General features: G+C 46.9%; 1 protein-coding gene across 1 annotated transcript in view; it reads right to left on the bottom strand.

Moving 5' to 3' along the window:
- The window catches only part of MAPKAPK3 (MAPK activated protein kinase 3), a 106,184-nt gene extending 89,880 nt beyond the window's left edge, over positions 1-16,304 (bottom strand). Inside the window, exon 1 of the mRNA XM_018068595.1 lies at positions 16,232-16,304. The gene's annotated coding sequence lies outside the window, so the exon portion shown is untranslated. The remainder of the gene's footprint in view (positions 1-16,231) is intronic.
- Positions 16,305-17,821: the final 1,517 nt, after the last annotated feature.

The following is a 17,821-nucleotide window of genomic DNA, read 5'->3' as shown; positions in this document are numbered from 1 at the left end:
TGTGTTTTATCTGCTGGGGTTTTATCTTGCATTATTTAGACTGCAAGTGCTGCCAAGCAAGGACTCTTACTGTAAGACAAGGCTGCAAGACTGCTTCTTTAACTATCAGATAGATTAGGAGAAAATCCTTGCAGAGATGAAGGATAAACTCACAGTGTTCCAGGATAGTACTCAGGGATATGAGAGGGGGAGGAAGAATGAGACCAGGCCCTATTACAAAATCCTCCCACCTCTCCGAACCTGGGGCAGCCAGAGCCAAACTGGTTGTTTTATGAAGTGAGAGAGGAGCCTCTCCTCCACAGTCATGGTGACCTGGGCACACACAAGCCACTCCTTGCCCTTCTCATCCACCTCACTCCCAGGCCCCAAACACAAGCTACCCTATGGGAGTACAGGGGAAGAGGGACCTGCAGAAAACTCACTGTGTTCAGTCAGGCTTTTCCTGCTAGAGGCCCTTTAAGATCCAGTTACAGCATTCACAGTAAGATTACACCACTCCTATATAAATTTTACACTCTATTACAACCTATAGCTTTTCTGTTGAGAGGTCAACAAACAGAAGGCAAAAAGGAAAAGAGCAGTCACATAGTCTACCCAGAAATGGGCACAGGAATCACCTGCTATGGATTTCCAGGAGGAGATGCTCAGAGTTACAATCTGGCCACATTTGTAACCCCTCCTTTCAACAGCAATAAACCTGACACTGGCTGGGATATTTCACAACACAGCTCTCCTATTCCTCTGCCACTGAGCCTCTCCAGACCACCTCCCTCCACCTAAGGCAGAGGCCAAACCTCTAACTCCTGTCCTCCAAACACAGACCTGCTGCAGCCTCCCCTTCTTCCCCTTTCTGAAAGCTGAGGAACCTTTGGCATCTTTCCTTTCCTTAAGACACTCTAAACAGTACTTGACTTTGTGATCCTTGAAGGAGTATTGATGATGGCTTTGTACACCTGTAACTGAGTGGAAAAACTTGACAATTATCTCCTGGCTCAGGCATAGGGTCAGCACTGCTGGATGCAGCATTCCCAGGCTACTGGTAGCTAAAAAGATGAGCAGCAAATGCTCCTGCTAATGAAGAAAAAAAAAACAAACAAGAAAAAAAGAAAAATAAGGGAAGAAAGAAAGAAGGACAAAAGACCTTCCCATCATCTCTGTTGTCAGAGCAACAAAACTCTATGCTCAGCCCAGGCCAAAGTGTTTCATCCCTTGTAAAATGTTGATTTGGGAGGGAGACTGCAAGCTGCCTTCATCTCAATGGAGCCTGGTCATGCCATGTCGTCCTTCTGACCTGCACAGAAAGCCAGACTTCCCAAAGAACTCACCCACATCCAGTTCCCTGGGAAAACCCTTTCACTGTCTAGTGTGAGTGAATCTTCATTCAACAAGACACTTCATGGGTAGGAGGAAGGAGTCCCCTGTGGAGCCTCATACAGTCACACTTCCCTCCTTGGTCTCAGCCAAACTACAGGCACACAAATAAACACGGGAACCGTGTCACATTTACTCTCTTTTCACCTCCTTCCAGTGTTTTCAGAGAAGTCATCCCACACAGCATGGAAAGGCCTGTTCATTCCCACCAGCAGGGAGACACAAGCCAGCGGGTCGGGAGGGTGACACCACAGCACTGACACACGGGTGGTATCAGGGGCAGACGTCAGGAAGTCCAGCAGCTGCTCCAGCCTGATCTGGAGCTCTGCAGGGCAGTGCTGCACCAAACCAGGCTCTGACTTTCTATCACCGTGTCCTGCAAACACACACTGCCCGTCAGGTCGCAGCAGAGATAAGCAGGACTGCTTGGACCTCACACGGATCCTTTCTCTAATATAAAGGCCTGACAAAATTGAGCCCTGGGGATGACCAGCAACCTGAACTTAATTTGTGTCACACTCCAAAACTAGGCTGTGATGCAGAGAGAAAGAATATTTCCAGGAATTGAGGAGAGAGCTATTCCAGTAATTCAGCACTCCCCTCCCACTGCACTGAAGTAGGTAAGCAAATGGCACAAGGCTTATTCCAAGTGCTCTGAACCCAGGAGTCAGCTCTCAAGAAAACAATAGAACAAATGCTAATAGTAGGGGTGTCAGGGTGGAATGGCTGCATGTGACTGGTTATTGGCCTTTGGGCTTTTGATCCTTTACAGAGTCATATTTTCCAAGCTCTCCCTGTCAGTACCAGGGCTGAGACTCTTCTTTAAAAAAAAGGAAAAGGAAAAGAAAAAAGAAATCATATCCTAGACTATCTCAACACGAAAAACACAAAGCCAGATGCTTGAAGAAAAACAGCAAGCATGCAGAGAGATGCTGGAGACTGAGAGGTGAGAGGTGGCACCAGCCCAAACTAGGAGCCAGCAGCAAGGCAAGCCCACCATGGTTTCTGAGAAGTCTGGTTTTAGCAGTTAGCTGGCTCCTGGGGCAGGATGAGTGCCACAGCAGCTCTGCCCACTCCCAGCTCCTACCCCTTCTCTCCATTCCAGACTCAGATGATGCAGGAACAAGCTGCCTGTCACAGGAAGGTGATCCCTCCATGCTTTTAATTTGTAGATATATGATGGGGTGTTTCAGAGTTAAAAAATACAAACCAGCCATGTAGCTGAAAGTGCTCGGGTCGGTGCCAGCTGTCTGAGGGAACCAAACAAAAGCCTTGCCACCTCCTGAGCAGTGAGTGGTTCTCTGCTGAGCAGCACTGCCTTCCCACCCCAACTCAGAACAGACAAGGAGCACGGGGCAGGCACTACCATGGCCCAGAGGCCACCCTGACTCCCCCATCTCTGTCACATTATTTTGCTTGTGATGCTGGGGCAGAGGCCTAAGGAAACAAAAGTCCTGGGAGGAAGTGAGTCAGGAAACCTGCACCGTGTGGCAGGGGAAGTGTGACTCAGAGCACTTGGGGCTCGCTGCTCCCTGGTGCCCTGGAGGAGGTGATAAGATTGTGTAATCCCCAAGATAACTTGCTGCACATCCTAATTCTGCTGATCCTCCCAGGGGAGGGGTGCTTCTGCTGAGTACTGTACATTAGCTGATTTCTTAGAATAAACTGTGGCAGCTCCCTGTGAGCTCATCGTGTGGGAGGGGGGATGCTGGGCTCCCTGCCTGTGCTCTCAGAAGAACCAGGAGCTGCAGAAGCACCAGACTTATCAAGAGCAAAGACCTGGCAAACCTTGCTTGCTCTGTTTTTGAGTTAAACTTGGCAAGTGTTTTATAAGAAAACAATATCAGAATCAGGTGTTCTTCAGGAACAAACTGTTCAAATTTGTGCAAACAAGCGTGGTTCTGCCCTCAGGAAAGAGTTATCTTCTTTCACAGACAGAGGGTAGGGACCTGAGTACTTGAAAGCCACAGAGAAACCAGCTATAAAGCAGAGGGAAGGATAATAAAGAGAATTCAAGAAAGCAGAGAAGGACAACTGTGGTGGCAATAGGAGGGGAGAAGGCAGTCTGTGTGCTCAGGACTGGTGAGGAGAAGTCAGGGAGAGAGAGAACATGAGATACCAAGAGGAAAGAGGCCAACAGTGCAGGCCAGGCAAGGGAAGTGAGGAGGGCAGAGAGGATGGAGATAGGATCATAGAGAGAGTCACTTAGGAGTGATGAGGAAAGTACAGTGAAAACAAAATGCCCCTGGGATCAGGAGAGCAGAGAAACATTACACTGAGGGAAAGAGGCCTCCATCCCTCCTGAGTTCTCAGTACACACCAGAGCCAGAGTTCATATTTCTGGATCTCTGTTCATCAAAGTGCCATTCCTTAAAAACAACCAGAGCCCTGAAGCAGGAGGGTGACACAAGATACAAAAAATCCCCCTATTCCATCCCCACAGGACTGTCCTTGTTTCCACGACTGCAGGCACAAGCAGTGCCAGCACTCACAAGCTCAGCCCTCTGCCTGTGCCAGAACAGCACCTGATGAAAAGGATCTAAGACACAAGTAGGCTTTTGGAAATTCTGCAGCACAAGCAAAGCTCACAGGCACCTTGGGGAGCTTGATGCCAGCTGACCTTCCAAACTCCAACCCTCTGCTTCCTGGAGACCCTAGCAAATTGTTTTTGCAAACAAACTAATGAACCTGAGTGAAAAGGAAGTGCTCACTGTTCCAGCAAGGACATGGCTGAAATGGCACACGATGCACACAGGTTGTCACAGGTAGAAAAGGCCCTGTCCTATCCCATCTCACAGTGTCAAAAATCCACCAAACAATCACAAACACAACAAGAGTTAGGGAAATCCAGGCCTGGTCATGCAGAAAGCTCACTCTCAAGAAGTATTGTTTCCAGCAGGGACCATCCTGTGCTTCCTGGGGAGTGGCACACTCAGGACACGAGTCACGCTCAGGGGCTGGGGCTGTGCAGGCTCTCTGTCCGTCTGCAGCACATCCAAACTGCACCTCAAGCACCGTTTGAGAGTCCTCACCGTGCCCAGTGTGGCACTAAAAACTGCAAATTTGTTACACTGTTCCTGTCAGGAGCCAGCAGTGATCAGACCAGCAGTTCCAGGGAATGTTACCCCCAGGTGAGGGGGCAAAGCTGTTGGCTGAGACTCAGAAGACCTAAAGCCCATTTCCCTTTCTGCACAAACCTGTAGCTATGCTGAGACAAACCACTGTGCATCCTTGGGTTCCAGGTCCCTTCTCCCCCTTTTTTGCCTTGCTGGTATCAAATACAAGCTTCCTGGGCTTCAGCTTCTGAACAGTAACATTAGATACATCCTAGACTGCAAAATGCTGAATGGGTCTGTAAGGGAAATAATAATGACTGCTTTAGGTTTCAAGCCTTATGTTTCTAGGTCAAATGTCCCTTTAGGCTTGTATGACCTAATATTCCAGGACTAGCAAGACTGGGAACAGCTGTGTAAAGGACCTGCACACAGGGGAGCAACCACCCCTACAACTGCTGGTAACAAAAAAAGTATCATTTTTATCATAAAATTCAAATCGAAGGAAGTTCTTATTCTTCACCCATGAAAACCCAAAGCTGCTGGAAAACAAATTTGTTGGAAATTTGTGATTGTTATCATGGGTTCAGTGAGATCCTGCACTGTAGTTCTTTATTTCACTGTGAGCAGACTGTTACTCAGAAATAGGATGACTGTATTTTACTCCTGCAGGTGGGATCTGCAAGGCCACAGTTCAAGGACCAAAAGCATCTGTATCATGCTCTGTAAGTGTGTGTTAGTTATTCTGCCCCCTGCAAGCCCTCACCCACCTTGTGGGCACAGCCCAGGGATGGAGCTGCGTGCAGCTGAGCAGATACTCTCAGATTTCTGTTTAAATGATGTTTTACAAGCCTGACTCAGCTGCTGACACCTCCTCACCACACAGGATGCCTGCACTCTTTCGCAGCTCTGTTTTTCCCTTTGAATCTGTGCTAAAAGGAAAGCATCAGGTGGAAGATATTTTTCTAGTTAATGTTTTTTGAGATGCTGCCTGGCCTAGATCAATTCCAAGAACTGAGGCAGCCAAACAAAGAAACTTTTATTCAGGCTGATCAGCAGCATGAGCATCACTGCTCTGGCAACTTCCCACGCTGTAACAAGAATTAACACGAGCCAAAACAAGACCACACGCAAGAGAAGGGCTGAGCAATGCGCTCAGGAGCTGCCAGTGACAGCACCCCCAGCCCCTCTGAGCACACCCAAGGCAGGGGCAGCCTCCAGCACCAAGCCTGTTACACTTCCCTGGACTCCTCACTCCAGTAGAAAACCTTCCCCAGCACTGTTTTTCCAGGCAGCTGACCAAGCCTGAGCACCTGCACAGCAGCCATGGGGGGAAGGCTGGAGCTGGGGCTGTTCCCTCAGCTCCCTCCCACGAGGCCGTACCCTCGGACAGGGCTCACACCCCACAGCCTCTTCCCTGCCTCGCAATTCTACGGGCTGCTGACTCTGAGGCCTGAAACTTGGATAGCAGTAAATCCCTTTGGGGGACAGGAGGGGACAAGGCAGAGTCCTGTAGGATCCAAATGCTTCAGACCCTCTTCCTTCACCCCCCACAGAAAAAAAAATAAAATCAGCTACTTCCATGAACTCTGCACAGGCACAAAAATCATCTCAAAAAGTCATCTCATCACATGAAGTGCCAGCTTAGAAAGGGTGGTTTTGGCATTCCAGGTTACCCCAACCCTTTCTTCTCTCCTTTGTGTGCACTGTGACAGATGCCCATGCTGGCATCCATGGAGAGTGTTTTCTTTCCCAGATTACTGCCATGAGGAGCTGACATCAGGGGCTGGCCCTCATCAGAGCTTGACTGAAAAAGTAGTGTCAACAATGACCTGTGTCAGTTGAGAACTCCAAGCCAATTTTAAGCACAGAGGGAAAGAGGAATTCTCTTTCTTTCCTGAATAAAGAAAGCCAAAAAACATTGAAAGAGGAAAAACCTTTGGACTTGTCTTCGAATAACTGCATCCATGGAAATAGCAATAGACATGCCTTCCTCTGCTGTGTTCTGCTCACTATAAGCTGTTTCCTGATCTCATCAGATTCATCACAGCCATCAGGCTCAGCTAAATTTGGCACTGGAGCTATGGCTGTGACAGTCACAGCTGGGGAGTAACAAGCTTTGAGCCAGTCTGAGTAAAGAAGCAAATGAGCCAGTATCTTTCCAGTAGTCCAGTAATAGTTTGTGTTTCCAGAGATCTCTTGCCTGGGGACCCCACAGGCATTAATAAACCCTCACAATCCCCACCTGAACCCCACAGCATCAGTATATCCTACACTACACTGGAAAACTGAGGCACTGGACAACAGTGCTTAACTCCCATAATGCAGCAAGAAACAGAATCCAAATTACAAGGTTATAAACTACAAACTCATCCTCCCAGCAATTTCATTTAACTGACTGGAATTTACCCTATGGCATGCCCAGTCTTTATATGGCTCTGAAAGCACATAAACATTCTGTGCATCAGTGCACAGCATCACACTGTCATTGCCCTCTCGAGGTTTATTTTAACTAGGGCAATTCTGGGGGAGTCTGTGGCTGAGAAGTTCTTGGCACCACAAAAGGCACTTCCCTCCCCGAGGAAGGGAGGACAAAGCCACTGGCACAGCCTGGCTGAACAGGAACAGCTGCTCTGCTCCTACACTGATGGGCAAGGAAAACCAGAAAAGGGGATCCCAGCAGTTACAGCAGGGACACTTTTGCTGATGATGTGACATGGCATTTCAGAGTGGCTTCCAGGCAGGGCCCCTTTCTAAAAAGGGACATTTTGTCACCTCCAAAGCCTCTCTCAGTGCAGTGAGGGTTAATCCAGGCTAGTGAACAAGCAGGATCAAGATCAGCTCATCTTTTCCATTCAAGCAGAGACTGCTGCAGAAAATGCTGGTTGCTCGATGTCTCAGTGACTTCCAGGAACAGTGAGCTAAACTCAGCTGCTCTTCCCAGCACCAGCTGAGGGGGCGGCAGGGGATGGAACACAGCCCTATTCTTGGAAGGCAGGAAAAAATAAGGCTCTGGCAGAGCTATGCAAACTCTCCTCTCGCCCTCCTCCTCTCCCCAAAAGATTCTTTTCAGCATCTCTTAATTCCTCAAAGTACAGCTGGGTTGGTTTTTCCTTTTATCATCTAACAAACATAAGAGCAATGCAAGAAAACTGCAGGCAATTCTCAAGCAGAGAGGTTAAGTTAATCAAATAAATAATGATAAGCTCATGTCCGTGAGCTCCCACGTGCCCCATGATCTTGCTCAGTTTAGTGCATGACCTACTGTACTTCTTAACATTTTCCTGTTAGATAAACACAGAAAGCTATAGAGCCACCCAGCTCATGAAAACTATTTTTGGCTGCTTTATCTTCAAGCAATATGAATTCCAAGGGATGATTGGATACTTGGACTTCTCCCAGCCTGGCTGACTGGGAAGGGGGCAGACAGTAACCTCATTGCTATTCTCCTGTGGAAACAAACATCTTCTGGAGATGACAAGTATCTGGCTTGTAGGTACAGCACTCGAATGAGATTCAGGGAAATGGAGCAGTCCCCAGCTGTGAGGAATGTGAGGACAGCCTTGAGGCACACCAAAGAGGAAAACAGGAACCAGAATGAGTTTGTTTCAGGGTTCCCCACAAGCTGCCCTTGAAATACAAGGCAGCAGCACCGAGCTGTGAACAGAAGGAGAAATCCTGCTGCAAGGCTTGCAGGCAGCAGTGCAGATGGATGAGGATTTGCAGCAGTTTTCATACAGACTCGAGCCTAGCCCTGAAAATAAAAGGAAATAAAAGGACCCTGCGCTGGCAGGTGTGACACTCGTGTACCTGTCTGCAGGCACCCAGCAGAGCAGCTCCCTTGTCCAACAGGGCTGGAATGAATGGTGCTGGGAGCAGCTCAGGAGCAGCTCGGGACAGTGCTCTGGCACTGCAGGAGGAGCTGTTCCCACAGAGACACAGCAGGGGCTCTGTCAGGGCTGATAAGGGTCTGTCTCCAGCCCGATCGCTCTCTCACCTAATGCAAGTGCTCCACGCTCTGGTTTTGTGTTGTTGGGCGTTTCCTTCAGCTGCTGGACAGAAGGAAAATGCAAATCTGCCTGGTTCCACAGGAGCTGAAGGTCCCTGCTGTGCCAAGGCCACACATCCATGGCTGGGAGACAAAAAGACTCTATCACTGTCTTTCATGGATTTTAGGGATGTTAAAACCTCCCACCCAGGAAATAGCACAGAAAGCAATGTAGAGTCAGCAGCAAACCACAAGACCAGTTTACAGGTTGTTGAACATTTTGCCCTTGCTGATTTCCAGGTTCTCAGGCACCAGCTAAGAGGCTGAAGCACTCTGCTGTCCCGCTGGGAATTCTGAACTCCACAGCATGATGCACCATTTATTTCTGCTCCCTTCAAATAGGAACAGGAAGCTCAGAGCTGGGCACTGGGCTCATTTTTAGCTGTGCCAATCTGATGACCCAGCTCCTTGCCTATAAATCAATGTAGATGTGCTCATTTACACTCTGTGAGAAATTGGTTCATTAGCTAGAATTAAACAGAGGCCCAAGCCACACCATTTAAACTTGAACGGTGCTCTTGAACACCCTGTTCTGTCCTGGATCTGGGATTTGCTTCGTGCCTTCCTATATTTAGCATACAGTAATGTAATTGAGGCAATAAAATAAGGCCCACAAATAGACTGGTTTCTCAGTACTTAATCAAGGACCTTTTCCTAGAACTGCAGAGGGCTGAAATTAAAAGAAAGGAATGTGTGGTAATCAGCCCCATGGAGGCAGGAGGAAACCACCATGAATTTAAACTCCAAACACACACTGGCCAGCTGAATGTCCCCTTGTTTGAATAAATGTGGCTTTACAGTGACCCAGGCCAGGGTCACATGGCATGAAACACTTGAGAATGCACAGCCCACATACAGGGAATTGCTGAGCAGATACAACTCATGGTCTGGAAGTCACTGTACAACAAGAACGTCCTCAGACCCCACATCCATAACGGCTGAAGGAAATGGCAGCTCTGAGGCACCTCTGCAATAATGCTCATCTGCTTCTGCCAGCTTGTGAACAGCAACAGGCACAGAAAGAAGGGACTGAAAGATAAATCCAGTGTGCAACCTGCAAAATGCATAAAGCAGGCAGCACTCACACTGCAGCAGGAAAGGAAGCAGGGACCTGCAGCACTGCTTGTTCAGGCTCACTAATAACAGGTCTTAGAAGATAAACTAGAAGACTTCATTTTCTTCTCAATAATCTAATTTGTATTGGTGGGCTGAATAGGAGAACTATGTTTTAAAAAAAAAAATTTCTTTCTGTTACAAGTTTTCACATCACCATTAGGAAAATCTCCACGTTCAACCTAACAACTGCCAGAAGAATAAGACAAAGAAAATATTCTGTAAGCAGAAACACAGTCAGACATTTAAGAAGTGCTGAAATGCTTCAGTAACTGCAAAGCTTGTTTTGTCTGGAGCTTCATTTTAATGTATTTCTGCAGTATCAGCACAACAAGCCTCCAAGTGCCAGTTGGGACATGCAAAGACATTGATGCAGAGCTAAGACCCGAAAAGGTCTTTTAATATAGATTTTGGAGCTGTATTTTCTAGCTTTGGCAATACCCTTGAGGAGGACAGTTGTACCTCCCCATCTCTTCTGCTCACAACCTGCAGCTGTTCTGCAAACAGATGGAATGGCCTGTCTTGCTCAGTGTGCCCCTGGAAACATCCTCCAAACAGCTTCTGCCAAAGAGTTTTAGGATTGAAGTTACTTCCCACATGTAGAAGCTGCTGACTTCTCTTGGAAAACTGTTCCTGCATAACATGAGATCTCTACTGGATCAGACAGACGAAAGATTAAGATTACCCCTGCACTGGTTTCATACATTGCATTCCCAGCCCAGAGCAGGGAAAGTGAGAAAAGGAGAGAAAGAGAATAGGGGAATGAGACAACAGCAGTATAAATTTAAATCAACTCTTGGGTCTTTGATTCACCATGAGGATTCACCAGAACAGATGAGAAGGAGGGCCCAGCTCACTGCCTTCCCTGCCATCACCCTGCAGAGGAAAAGCAGTGCTGGGCTCTAAAGCTGCATCTAAAAATCCCTCACTGAAAGCTCCAGATACTGAGAACTGATTATGTAAAGCTGCAGCAGGGAAAACATTCCTTGTACGGTGCTGAGCTTTTTCAATACAGGTCTACAAAAGAGCATAGCATAGTTAAGCCTCCATAAATATTAATAATTCCATTTGTAATTCCATTTCTAGTTCCTTCTGCTCATCCAATAATTAATATTGCTTCCACATCACCATTACAGATAACAGCTTGATAGTAGGAACAAAAGATTAGGCCGAGTATCTCATTTGTAATGAATGGAGATGAATAATACCAGGTGCAAATTGCAAAGGGCCAGAGTGCAGACACTGACTCCCCAATCTCCAAGCTAACTCAACACACAAAGGCCTCTCTCTGATATTCACAGGTACTGGCATTTCCTAGAAAGACACTAAGAAGAAACAATTTACCCTTAAATTATGAAACACTCACTGGAGATCTAAGTACATCTGAAAAATACACGTCAAATGGAATTCACGGAAATGCACTCCAGTGTTTTAAGAAAGACCAAGTTGCCTTCCTAGCATGGCAACATTAAGGAAATAGAGGTGGAATTAACACCTCTGCCATGGTGGTGAGCTCATTCACAATGAGGAGAGCAGAGCTGTAACACAGGGTGTATGAGAAGCTGTGAGGCAAAGCTGACGGGCAGGTGGGGGACTGGGCAGACATATATATATATAAAATAATAATCACACAATTCAGAGCAGAATCAGCATGTGAACTAGTGTAATGCTTCACCCTCAGCCTTGCCTCCTTTTCCTCCCCAAGCCCTGCTGTTCCTTTGGTCAGGCTTCCCCTCCCCGTTGCACACTTTGCAGCACAGAGCTCAGTGTCCCTCAGGCACATCTATATTGTAACTTCCAAGAGCTTCCTTGGGCAGCATCTCACACTTTGATGCTCCAATTTGTTATGCAGGAGCAGTCTGGGCTTCCAGATCTCACCCAGGCCTTGAGCCCAGAGCAGACAAGCCTGGTAGTGCTCCAGTGGAGAGAGCACACAGAACAACCTCCCTCCCTTAGAAATCCTGTTCTGGAGCACTTGCAAAGGTGGAAAAATTCCCTCAGCTCACAGGCATGTTCCCTACAGAGCATCCAAGCCCTGCAGCTGGACAGGCTCATGGCAAGCACAAAAGCTCACCTGTGAGCAGTCCTTTTCCTCAGCAGGGAGGCTCAAAGCTCTAAAGACTCTGTGCTCCCTTCCTTGTCCAGCAGAAGGGGAATTACTGTTTCATCACCTGCATCATCATTCAGAACATTTCCAAAGGAAATTAATTCCTAAGTAGGCAGGAGCTTAACTCCCCAGTGGACAGAATATCCAAGAATAAGCAGGATGCTACCACCCCCACTGACAGAGAATCCCAAATCAATACTGCTTTGGGGTATGGGGGCTTTGAATCTCAGCCAGCCCACTTCCTTCTCAAGTCAGCAGCACTCTGGGGCCTTTTTTGATCCAGAGCCTTTTCTTTTTTATTTGATTCAATGCCTCCAAACAACCTCTCTTAAAGAAGCTGAGGTGTCATTCTGTCCTGTAAGAGCCATGAGAGGCCTTAAATCCAGCAAAGGGATCATCTCCCTCAGGGCTTGTCCCTAAGCCCCCAGCCAGAGGGGGAGGCAGGGAAGAAGTCCCTCACTCTAAACTGCCCACCACTGTTCTGCTTGGCTAATCCAGTTTCCCCTTTGGCACATTGAAACCCCAGCCAAAAAGCCAGTGTCCTGGATTCCCCCAGTGCTAAAAACTGCCACATGCACTGTCTCTCCTCTCAGCACCTCCACTGGGGTCTTATCTGAACATGTACTTTCTAAAAGGCTTATTACTACTTAGTATTTTTATAATACTTTTTTTCCTGGTGCCTAATAATTGAGAAATGAATTCATTATCCTCCTGTGAGCCTAGTGCATTATTCTGCTGTCATCCAAATATAGATCAGAAATACTTACTAAACGCTTCTACTTATTTTCATCTTCATTGACAATTGCACCATTTCCATTTCAAAGAGGCCTTACACAATTCCCTTTCAGTTTCAAGCAGAATGTTTAAATTCTTTAGCGTCCTTGAAGAGATAGCAGCCAAGGATAATTTCACATTTTCCTTTTCATTTCCAGTTTTCTGCACTTCATTTCTAATCTTTATTAACTGTGCCCTGCTCTGCCTCCCCTTCCACATTGCTTTCACTTTTTTTGTTCCTAATGCTGTCTTCACCACTGAACAATGATCAGCTATATGAAGATAACTATTTCCTGAAGGTAAAATCACTCCTCTTTGCACTGTTCTTAAAGAATACCTAATTCTAATAAGTGTTTTCTTATAAAACACTCGCCAAGTTTAACTCAAAAAGTCTTTTAACTTTGGGTAAATTATATGTTACAGTATTATCTGGCAAAGTCTTCTTTTTATTTAGATTTACCTTTAACAAGGTCAGAGTCATGCAGCTGCTACCAGCTTCCAATCCAGCTCTGAAACCCTCTGCTCCCAGATGTGCTGGGTCTGATAAAACACTATTCAGTGATTTCTTGGAAGTCCACATGGCACATCAATCCTTCCACCCTGAGAAGCTTCACCTGCTGATTTGTGTAACCATCACACACTTATCTTTGGATGCAGAGTCCTGGACTCCAGCAGTCCAGTTGTCACTGAGTCAATGTGGCAGCAGGGCCTAACAAGCATCTCCACCCCCAGCACCCAGTGAGAACATTTCTGCAATCCTTGGCATGCAGAGCACCCTCCTGCTGCTTTTACTGTGCTGGGCTTAGAGCTAGACCTTAAAAATGTGCTCCCAAAATGGATGGGAAGGAAAGGAAGGAAAACATCATGGATGGAAAATAGCAGAGAGGGACAAAGTAAGAGCCTGAATTCTGCACGGTGCTGCTGCTGCTGCAGGCTGGCAGCTGGGGATTGAGACCCCACTGCCCTGGGGGGACTCCAGCAAGAACAAATGCAAAGAGATCACCAGTGAAAGGAGTAGAACTATCTTACTGGATCTCTCATCTGGGGCAACAGCCTCCTAGGTAGAGCCTAGAGGAGAAAATAAGAATGGAAAAAGACCACATGAACAACAGCATTTCCTAAAAAGCTTTGAACTCCTAGGACCAGGGATATCTCATGCCACCCAACAAGAAACTATTGCTCTCAGCATCTGATGAAGTGTTTGGTCAAACTGGTTCCTCCTGGCACCATCACTGAACCATCCTGTGCAAAGACAAACCCTCCCAGTCCCAACTGCACCAGATACCTCCAGCAGGCTGACGTCAGGGCCACCAAGGATTAGAAAAGCACATGATGGGAGGAAGCAAATTACACCAGAGGCACAAGAAGGGGGCATGAAACAGCCCCTTCCCAACAGCAGCTGTCTCATGATCTGCCCTTGATTCCAGCACTGATGACGGCTGTCCCCAACACTTAGGTTGCTGCTGCCTGTGCACTTAGAGCAACACAAATTTGGGAGCCCCTGGCACAGGTTACAACCACAGGCAGAATTCCTCTTTGATACCACTTAAGCCAGAATGAGTTCTGAGAAACTGCTGCCACATGTTCCCTCCATGACGCAGGGCTGAGCGAGCAGCTCTGACTGGTGCTGGCTGCAGTTCCCAAAGACTGCAGTGCCTGGTCCCACACTCAGCACTTCACAGAGGAGAGACCAGAGCTGGGCAACTGTGCCAATCCCCATGGCTGTGAAGGCAGCCACATGTTCTTCCAGGTACAAATGAACAGGAGCAGTAGCACTCAGGGCTGTCCCTGTCTATTGGAAACTTTCACCCACACACCAAAAACTCCATGAGTAATTCACTTGGGTCTCACTTGGCCTCTCCTATCTGAGACAAGTCTGGCCCAAAGCCTTAAAAAACACAAACCCTCCTCACCTCTGAGACTCTGATGATAGCCTGGCTTAAGCAAGAAGCCTCCAGTGAGGTCAGGTTGGGTGTCCTGACACCTTACCTGTTGGTATGTCCTTCCTTGCAGTGCTGTCACTCCATAGGGAGTGACCAGTCACCACTGGTCAGATTCACCACAAAATCACAAGGCACCTTCCCTTCCCCTCACCAGCCATGGCTTAGTTGTAGACCACAGAGCTCTCCAGGAGTGACTGACTATTGACAATGATCAGGGGATTCTGTGCTGTCACCCGGAGGAAAAAAAAAGAGGCTTCATGGATAAATTTTTCCACACCCTGACCCCCCATCCAGGAGAGAGGCAACTACATCCCATGCTCTGCTAGGTTCCCTTCCCTGCAGAGGGAACTCTGAGGAGGAGGGGCTGTGAGAATGCTTGGCATAATGGGAAACCTTGTCCTCCTTTCTGGAACCTGTCTCGTTCTCTTCTGACTAACCAGGTCTGAGGAACTTTAGGATGTGCTGCATAATCTCCTACTTACCCAAGCTTTCAGGAAGGAGTCAGGGAAGAAAAAGCCATTTATGAGAAAAGATTGGGTTTGTGGGAGCCTGTTGAGCCACAGTGTGTAGTCTTTAGGGTATGTGACTATTTACTTCTGCTCTAGCTGTACTTTTGTCTTTCAGCAATGACAGCTACAGTTCTTTTTTTTTTCCATTTACAATTACTCACCATTAACTGAAATAAGTTTTAACCTGAAATGTTAACTGAATACCAAGAGGAGGAAGATACTTTGAGCAGCAGCCACTAACCAATCCTTAGAAGTCAGGCTAAAGCCAAAAGGCCCCTTTCTTCAGCTTGTCACACTTTGTTCCCCCTGTTCACATGGAGCTCTGCAGACCTGGGAGCTGCAGCTGCTTCCAACAGTTCTTCTCATGAACCTCTGTTATGAGGTATTTACATCACTGTTTACCAGATATGCAATGGTATTGCAGCTTAAATACATCAACTCCACCCTCAAATGAACATTATTATCATTTCATGTTTTACCTATACACAGAATTTGTTAAAAATTAAGAGCTGTTTGAGAAACTGGGACAGGAAATGGGTATATTAAATGCAAAGTGATTTTTTTTCCAGCCAAAAAACACCCCCAGACAATCACACAGAAGTGCTCTTAAATTTTTTTGTTAAAAAGCAATCAGCTTTCAGCTGGATTGGCTTTTACCACCTTCTGCAAACTCCTGGCTCCCCAGCCAGCCACTCACAACCAACAACTGCTGGTATTCTAATAGAGCACCAATATCTTGTGGGTATTGTCTTGAATTTTCTTGTGCTCAGAAATAGTGCTTTGGAAGGAATGCCTGTGTTTTATCCAAGTATCTTTACTTCACTGTCACACTGACAGGAAAAATCTCTGAGGGAAGTGAATTCACTAAAGCCATCAGAAAAAACACAGACACAGAACAAAGGAAGAGGCAAGAGCCAGAGACAACTCCTCTGGCACACAGCATGGGGGAAGGCAGAGCCTTGGGCATTCTCCCTCTTTCCTTGTGTGACATTGCTTTATTTTTAAGGCACTCCTAGGAGTTTCCTTCCAGCAAGCCCCAGCTCAGAGGGCAGAATGTAGGGCAGGAGCCATGCACCCACCAGACATCACATTTGAAACAGTCTCAGCCATTTCCAGTTGCCAGAGCTCACCCCAATCACTGTGTCTCATTTAGTTGCTACCCAAAGGTATCTTGGGCCTGCTGGGCCCATCAGGATAGAAAAGGCATAAAACAATGACATTCTGTGTCCCAGCACTGCTGGTTTTACACTGTTACCACAGGGCACAAAGCAGGACATGGAGCATATAACACTGTGAGCAGGAGAGTGACTTACCCTGGGGGAAATTCCCAGCTGACAAAGGATTCTGCCCAGGCTTGTGCACCACTTTGGCTCCGTTCACGCTGCTGAAACTGGTTTAAAGAAAGCAAAAAATAGGTAATTTCACTCTCTGAGAATATCTTCTTCCAGGAAAAACCAATTTTCTAAACAACACATCAGGCTTTTTTTTTTTTAAACTAATTTAGCACAAGACTAGCACAAGCCCTTGCTGCCTATTGACCCAGCTAAATGCAGACAGCTACTGAAATTCCTAGAACAGCAGCTTCTTCGAGGCCCAATGCTGACAGAAAGACCCCTTCCACCTGATTTGACCCACACATTTGGCAGTGCCCAGATTGCTCTGCTGGAGGATCCAGCATTTCTTAGGTTTGTGGGCTCATATCCTATGACTCTAAGTTTATTCTGTAGTCCCTTCAAGGATCAGAGGCAAAGAGCTTGATTTACCTGGCCTGTTAGTCAACTAGCCCATTTTCAGCAGCCCCTTGTTTTCTGCACTTTCCAGAGATCATAAATTCCCCTGGACTGGGAGGAAGGCAGGGACACTGCAATTTGCTGTGTGATGTGGACAATGGCTCCTGCCCCAGTTTGAAACCCAGAACACTCTTTTCCTGCTTTTTTCTCAAAGTGGAAAGAATGAAACACTCGTTCCTGGGGTGAGGCAGCAGCTCCTGACCTTGCAGGAACTCTGTAGGAACCAGGACTCGTTGCCACCTCAAAGGTGGGAACCTGCTGCTGTGCTGTGCAGAAGGAGCTGTAAAGCTTCTGGAACCACACTCCCACTTTCCCTTCCCCTTCATTCTACCCTAAGAGGATTCCTAAGGGGAAGAGTTTCATTGCTGCACTTCAGACATCAGCACCCCTGAAGGTGCAGCAGCCTGGGGCACAGAGAGGCACCTTCCTGGGAAAGCAATGTGATGTGAAGTCCTCCTGGTTTTACATCTTGGCACCTCTTTGGAGTAACAAAATGCAAACACCACCAATCCACCTGAGCACCACCTACATCTGTGGGAGTGATGCTCAGTCAGAGCACAGGAGGGATTCTACCCATGTTGGTGGGCTCACAGTATTTAATCTGAACTGAGACCTGAAATAAGCAGCTCACAGGTCCTTGTTTTATCAACACATGTCTGAGAAGTGATGTGAAGCCCGAGACTGCCCTTCTAAACAGAACCTGCTCCTCTGTTACACCCCAGTGACACTGCTCAAAGAGAGAAAATGGCTGTTCATGGTGTCATTCCATGACTACACAAGGGAAGTTGGTAATTTTGTCATGCAATCCTGGTAAATGTTTACTTTCTCCTACAGATTCTTTTCCTTTCCCAAAGCTTTTGGCAGAGCCCATTTTCATGCTGTAAACTGGATCATTGTGTACCTCGTGTAATTTTTGTTACAGAAAAGCTGCACTGAGCATATTATTATTTTACACATTATCCTTTCTCTTCTGTACCTTCTATCAGATCACAAAGAATAAAGAGTTGATCTCAGCTATCATATAACCACAAATGCCTGCTGCAAGTCTGAACCAGGCAGAAGTACAGATATTACATACAGATAAGCAGAGCTCTCAGTAATCTAAGCTGCAAT

This window comes from Manacus vitellinus, unplaced genomic scaffold, assembly GCF_001715985.3.
Source record: "Manacus vitellinus isolate BGI_N305 unplaced genomic scaffold, ASM171598v3 scaffold_14_pilon, whole genome shotgun sequence".
Taxonomy (NCBI): Eukaryota; Metazoa; Chordata; class Aves; order Passeriformes; family Pipridae; genus Manacus; species Manacus vitellinus.
Note: the sequence above shows the minus strand (reverse complement) of the source record. Positions and strands in the feature narration are given on the sequence as shown.